At 34.8% G+C, this 7,362-nt stretch overlaps 1 pseudogene; it reads left to right on the top strand.

Annotated features, from left to right (window-relative positions):
* Nucleotides 1-5,159: 5,159 nt before the first annotated feature.
* On the top strand, nt 5,160-6,462 carry LOC131062673 (ribulose bisphosphate carboxylase large chain-like; annotated as a pseudogene).
* Nucleotides 6,463-7,362: the final 900 nt, after the last annotated feature.

Genomic DNA, 7,362 nt, shown 5'->3' with positions numbered 1-7,362 from the left:
CAATTCAAAATCCATTCGCCAACAGGTCCCCATAAAGAAGGAACTTTTGTTGGATTACCGAAAGGTAGTTCATTTTTTGTTTCATACATGGATAAAACACTAGTTGTTTTGTTGTCAACATAAATAGATTGGGGGGTAGATTCATACCAAGGTCTCAAACGAAAATGATATACAATCTTGATTTGAATACCTTTGTTTAGGTAGTCTTTCATCCAATCCTTGGGCACATCGATGTCTGTCAATTCATATCCATCATAATTACATTTAATAGTAAAATTCCCTATTGAAATTGGACCAATCTCTCTCCCATTCGGGGGCCTGAAATAATAAAACACGAGAAATTTTTTTGGCTATTATTAATGAACAGAAATATAATATTTTTTGAAGATATGTATGTGTGAATAAAACACCCACTCTGAGATAGTGAAGCAATTCCCAATCGAAGCCCTGATGTATTTGACGGTGATGATTTTCCTCTTTTTTTCTTTCGATCCTGATATTTGTCAAAATATCTTACGAGTCTTGAAATCAAAATATCTTTTTTGGTTTCTCTTGTAGGATTTGGCTTGCGACGTGGCTTTTGCATCATTTCTTTAGTCTCTCAAAAAGACTCAACTATGGTCGAGCTATCCAATTGTTGACCACTGATACTTTTCGTCTTTGATAATTGACAACTCCTTTGACTAAAAATCTATGAAAATATCCTTCATATGGATAACTAAAGACATGTATGTCTTTATTTACAAGGTCCTCCTCTTCTTCGTCCTCTGCTTTGTTCGCTATTCCTTGTTCTAGTATTTGCTCTTTCTCTTCTAATTATTGTTTCTCATCTTTGAACGATTAAAATAATCCTTTCAAAATTCCTTGTTCGCTCCTTTTTTGTTAATCTTCAGGCTCTAGTTCTTTTATTTTCTCAAAGGGTTTAATAACAATTAAATGTCAAGCCCTTTTTGGACGAGTTTCGAGACAATCTTTGACACATATAGTATCATAAATGCCCAATATTATGATTGAGGGATATTTAGGCACAATGCACCCATTAAAGTCTCAGATTCGAGGTTCATAATCATTAACAATCGATTTCTTCTTCAATTCCATGAATTTGAGATAAAAGGCATAGAAATAAAAAAAATCTTAAAAATCTTGGTCAAATTTCTTTTTGTTTTTCTTTTTAGTGTTTCTCTTTTTAGAAGGAAGATCCTTATCCATAATCTCCCAAGGGATATTTTTAGTATCTATACATACTGATGAATTTGGTAGTTCATCTCAGCTCATTAAAAAAAATCGCTCATAAAGTAAATCCTACTCCGTAGGAAGAATGCTAAAAAGCAATTCTGATTTCATATCGGTGTTTCCAAGAAAAATCTGCAATAAATATTGAATGAATATTTTTTTATTGCAAGAAGTGATTTCCTTTTCTATCCGTTTGGTTAGAGGTTTCAGAGCCAATGTTTTCAATACATATTCAACTGAATCTTTCAGATAAACAGCTTCAAATATTGACAATAAATTTTCCAATGAAGCGTCATCCAAAAATTTCCTTTTTTCATATTCTTCTAATAAGAAGATATGAATTTGATTGAGACACCATTTGGAAATAATTTTTATTTTTTCGTTTCGTGGTTGAATGATTTTCTCCTTATTTTCTGGTTGAATTAAGGAAATTCAATCAAGTTGGTTGGTAGAATCATGGGCCTTTTTTTGCAATTGCTCGGTAGAATCATCTGAAGGTAGCATCCATGGTGATTTCAATTGATTCATCAACCCACGGAATGGCCCACTCGGTAAAGGATCATGTATTTCTAGAAGATAATTTTTATCTTTAGTTCTAGAAAATCTCTTTTTTTTTTCCTATCACATCTACAAGAGGGGATCCATTGCTTAGAGCTCCCACTCGATCTTCAATTTTGAGTGCTAGGAATCTTTTTTTCTCTCCTTTTATTGATATACATTCAAAAAGGTGATCCTGATTTTGATCAAGAATTTGATCATTGAGGTTGACCATTTTGGAAAAGAAAGACATACTGGGTGGAGCTGTGAAAGATATTCTTTGATTCCCATCACTAAGACAACCATCAAATAAATATTTAGCAACTTGGCTCTTCACAAGGCCACCAAGAATGAAATTTCCTATACCCACGTACCAGAAGGGTACGTTGAATCGGTTATAATCAAAAAATAGTAGTGGCCACAGTTTTATTAATATGGAAGATAAATCAACATCTGCATTAGTTTATTTGTTTAGTTCTTTTAAGGATAGCACCTTTACCATTTTGTGAGAAATGGAAGAAAGAAAAATAGTTTTATCAAAAAAAGCTTTAATTTTTTTTTCTTCTTTGAAGTTTTTGGTTTATAATCATCTTTGTAAGCATTATTTTTTTGATCAAGTTCTTCCAAAGATTCCTAAAATTCTTCTAAAGGGCCCTAAAGAAAGGCTCAATTATCTACATATCTTATCATGAAAAGTGATAGATTTTTCCCATAGAATACCATCATAAAGTAACCAAAGAATATTACTTGAAAAGTGAAAGCAAAAATTTGTCCCCTTTTACCCAGTTTTAAAGGTGAATCGCCTTCGACATGTAAACAAAAGAGGTTCGTGATTTTGATGAATTAAATTTGCCTGTGAGCCATCCGGCTGTGGTGCTCATCAAAAATAAAAGTATCCCACTGTACCTAAATAATATGATGTTAATGAGCCCCAGATAGATGGATTTACCAAAAAGGGCAGGATTTAGCAATTGTAGACCGACTCCAAGAAAAAACTTGATCACCAGATGATTCAACCAGGGGAATAAAACATTGGAGAAAACAATTCTGATAAAAAGAAATGAAAAGACTGGCACAAACATTAGAGTCATTGTGTGAGGTTTCAAAATGACACTATAGATAGGGCACAGATAAATGGATGAAAAAATTACAACTTGCCCAAGAAACGAACCACTAAGAATCAATTTTCACATAGGAATGCTTTTATCACCATTTCTATCTAATATCTTATCCTTAATCAACAAGGATCTGAGATAATACATTTGAGATGGACCGATTTGCAATGTTGATAAAAATCCATAATACACCCCAAAAAGCACAATCGAAATACTCCTTTGTATCCAAGGCAACAGAAAAGTTACCATTTTTTAAATCCCCCTTATTTAATATTATAATTATTACTTTGATCTGGTATCGAAACTATACAAAAAAGATGCTGAGGTCCGCGATAACGAACATAAAATACTCCCTATTTAAATAAATAGACAAATTGGAAAGAGGAATAGAATATTTCTAGAGTTAAAAAACTTTATTAAATAAATAAATATTTTTTCCATTGATACTGACTATTGTTAAATAGTAACAATATGTCTATTGTAAAGCTTATATTTCTCAAGCTATTAAATAAGTCCTCCCTATGATTTAGGGATGAATAGTTCTAACAAAAATAAGGTCTACTCGACATGGGTGTTGAACTAAAGTATTTGACATGTTTCTTCTTGATTTAAATAAAGCATACTTTTCATGATTTGATCAGCCAGTTGTTTTTCGAGTGGTCTAGCTAAGAAAATATATCTCCCAAAAAATAATCGATGATATAATTTAATTCGACCCAGTTTTCTTCCTCCTCTTCGGGCCCTTGATATGGTACTTTCACCACAAATTTTAAACCCATATTATTTGTTTGTTTGTGTAAAGCGGGAAATAATCGAACCCTAGTTGCTCTCCCCTCTCCAACTCCGAGGAGAGAGAAGGGAGAGTCTCTAGGGTTGATGGTTTTCACTTGGGAGACTTTACATTCAAAAGAGGGGTTGAAACCCACAAGATCCAATCCCACACAATGCAAGATTGGATGCTAAATGAGTTTCAAGGGTTAAGACAGCAAGGCTACCCTCTTTTGTAAAGAATGTTGATAGAAGAATTAAGCTAGGAATGCATAGAAAGTGACAAAGATTCGCTTATAAACTGAGATAGGGATATAGGATGAAGCTGCGGACCTGGAATTAGCAGTAAAATGTCGATACGACACTGTCCTGCAAATTTGAGCAAAAGTTGTTGGGACGATGGCGCCCGAGCGCCACGGTCCTTCGAAAAATCCGCGAAACGAAGGGGGATCTGTTCGTCTCTGCACAAGGATTCCAGATCTTCAATTTCAGCCACGTACCTACAACCTACACACAAAAAAGCGAAGACGATTGGGGGGTTAGGGATTAGGGGTTTGCCTTTAGGTCAAACCCCAGTTTTGGAATTAACCAAGAAATGAGAAATTGCTGTAAATGTAATGTAAAACAAGTACTAATACCTTGTTGTAAGGATGTTTGTATCCTTATGTGTGAAGGTATAGATGTTGTTGTTTGTTGTATGTTGTATGTTGTAGCATGTAATGTGTTGTAAGTGATCTCCTCTTCAATGGTTGAATCCTTGTCTTGAATGCAACACTTAGCCTTGAATGGAGACTTAGAATGAATGCTTGAATGCTTGAATGCTTGAGTATAGTTTCCACACTTGTACACATATGTCCTTCTTTTATTTCCTCTACCCAAATGGAAGAGAAAAATGGAGTTTATATACTTGTCATTTAGGGTTGATAGACTGATTTTCCTGACCTTAGGCCGACCAGGAAAGATAATTTTCCAATTTGCAAACATAAAGACCCAAAGTCCAAAAGAGACCGGGCCCAAAATAGGACCCAGGGACCAGGGCGCTGGGTGCCATGGTCCTGGGGGACCAGGGTGCTGGGCGCCCTGGTCCTGAAGGACCAGGGCGCTGGGCGCTCTGGTCCCACCTCCCGGGACAGCAGGGTGCAAAGGAGGTTCAGGCCAGGGTGCAAGAAAATGCAATTTTTGGTGTCATAATCAGGTTTCGGGGTCTCCATTCAGGTTTAGTGTTGCGTCGCCATCATGAAGACCCAAATGCAGTCAAAATTGCAAGTGTCGCAATTTTAGGATGCTATAGTTTGTTTTTTAAATCTTTTTTAGGCACAGGGATTATAACCATATTAGTTTCTTTTTCATTATCATGATACAATTCACACTGTCTAACTTATAGCTCCCTTCTTTTTCGACAAAGTTGATTTACAAATTATCTATCATCTACACAATATATTTCCTATAGAAAGATGTTTATCAATATCCTTTAATTTTGTATACTAAATTCTTGAATACCATGTGATTCCTCCTCAACTTGTAGTACCCCCTGAAGAAGTGGGAGCAGTAGTAGCCGTCAAATCCCCCGCTTGTATGTGCATGACTATTTGGATCGATGGACTTACCATGCTTGATCATTACAAGGGGCGATGCTATGATATTGAACCTGTTCCTCGAGAGGAAAATCAATTTATTGCCTATGTAGCTCACCCTTTAGATCTTTTTGAAGAAGGTTTTGTTACTAACCTATTCAATTCTATTGTAGGTAATTCATTTGGATTCAAAGCCTTACGGGCTCTATGTCTAGTAGATTTATGAATTCCTCCTGCTTATTCAAAAAAAATCCAAGGCCCACCACATGGTATTTAAGTAGAAAGAGATAAATTAAACAAATATGATCGTCCTTTGTTGGGATGTACTATAAAACTAAAATTGGGTCTACCTGCCAAGAATTATGGTAGAGCGGTTTATGAATGTCTTCGTGGTGGACTTGATTTTACCAAGGATGATGTAAATGTGAATTCCTAACCATTTATGCACTGGAGATATCATTTCTATTTTTGTGCAGAAGCAATTTATAAAGCTCAGGCTGAGACATGTGAGATTAAGGGACATTACCCGAATGATACTACAGGTACATGCAAAGAAATGATGAAAAGAGAAGTATTCACCAGAGAATTGGAAGTTCCTATAGTCATTCATTACTATCTCACTAGAGGTTTTACAATTAATACTTTGTTGGCTCATTATTTCCAAGATAACGACCTACTTCTTCACATTTACCGCGCAATGCATGCAGTTATTGATAGACAATGAAATCATGGTATGCACTTCTGTGTGCTAGCTAAAGAACTATGTATGTCTGGTTGACATCATATTCACACTGGTACTGTAGTAGGTAAACTTGAAGGAGAATGAGAAGTGACTTTGGGTTTTTTTGATCTATTGCATAATGATTTTATTGAAAGAGACTGAAGTCGTGGTATTTATTTCACTCAAGATTGGGTCTAAGCCAAGTGTTCTTCTTGTAGCTTCAGGAGGTATTCACATTTGGCATACGCCTTCTCTGACCAAGATCTTTGGGGATGATTCTGTATTATAGTTTTGTGGAGGGACTTTGGGGCACCCTTGGGAAAATGCACTTGGTGCAGTGGATAATTGGGTCACTTTAGAAGCTTGTATACAAGCTCGTAATAAAGGATGTGATCTTGTGCATGAAGGTAATGAAGTGATCTGCGAAGCTACTAAACAGAGCCCTAAACTAGGAGTCGCTTGTGAAGTATGGAAATAAATCAAATTTGAATTTGATATGATTGATCTCTTGTAATCGAGTGACTTTCGTTTGTTTGGTCCCTTAATCAAATCAAACTCAGCCCAATATTTTCTTTTAAGATTGAGCCTTATACCGAATGGATGGCAATAGATAATTTGGCTAGAGGAAATAAATTTACCTCTTACGAAATAAAATATAGAAACATATTTTCTGAATTATTTGATCGGGTCGGTGGATCACTAGATCTAGGCATAGGGAACAAGGGCCTTCAATCTCTTCTAGCCACGCGCTCAAAGGAGGTTCAAAATTTGTTATCTTTAACAAATTAAACCCCAGTCAAATCTCTTCTAATCTATATAAAAGCTCACTTTTAATCAGCTTTGTCCGGAGCTTTAGTAAAAAAAATTACAATAGCATATTTTGTAAAAATAGATATTTTATTAAGTCAATTGTTCATTATTTTTCATGACTTTTCCTGAATTCGTTGCAGATATCAGAAAGAACCTGACGGAGACTTCCTTTTCTCTTTTTTGATCAGAAGCAAAATTTGATTCAAGGAATCAAATTTGTATGAAATACATTATATATAATAGTACACTATTTGAACAAATAAATTCATTACGATGATAAGATCAAATTAATTCTCGATTAAGTCGAGTTAGTCAAATGGATAAATTTGTTTTTTTTTTTGAAAAAGAAAATAAATGGAATAAAAAGGAAGCAAAATTTGTATTTTATCTTTTAAAATTTGTACACTAACAATATGTAAAAAAATATAGGAAAATGTGTGAGGAAAATGAAAAAAAAGGATTCTGAATATATCAAAATAACCCCCATAGAAAATGGATACAATTCGGAACGTTTTAAGCATTTGTGGTTTTTGTATGAGAATTGTGAGACCCTTATATATAAGAAATCTTTAGTATAACAAAAAGGTGTTTGTGCAAAATGTGG

This window comes from Cryptomeria japonica, chromosome 3, assembly GCF_030272615.1.
Source record: "Cryptomeria japonica chromosome 3, Sugi_1.0, whole genome shotgun sequence".
NCBI lineage: Eukaryota > Viridiplantae > Streptophyta > Pinopsida > Cupressales > Cupressaceae > Cryptomeria > Cryptomeria japonica.
The sequence above is the reverse complement of the archived record's forward strand: the minus strand, read 5'-3'. Positions and strand labels throughout refer to the sequence as shown.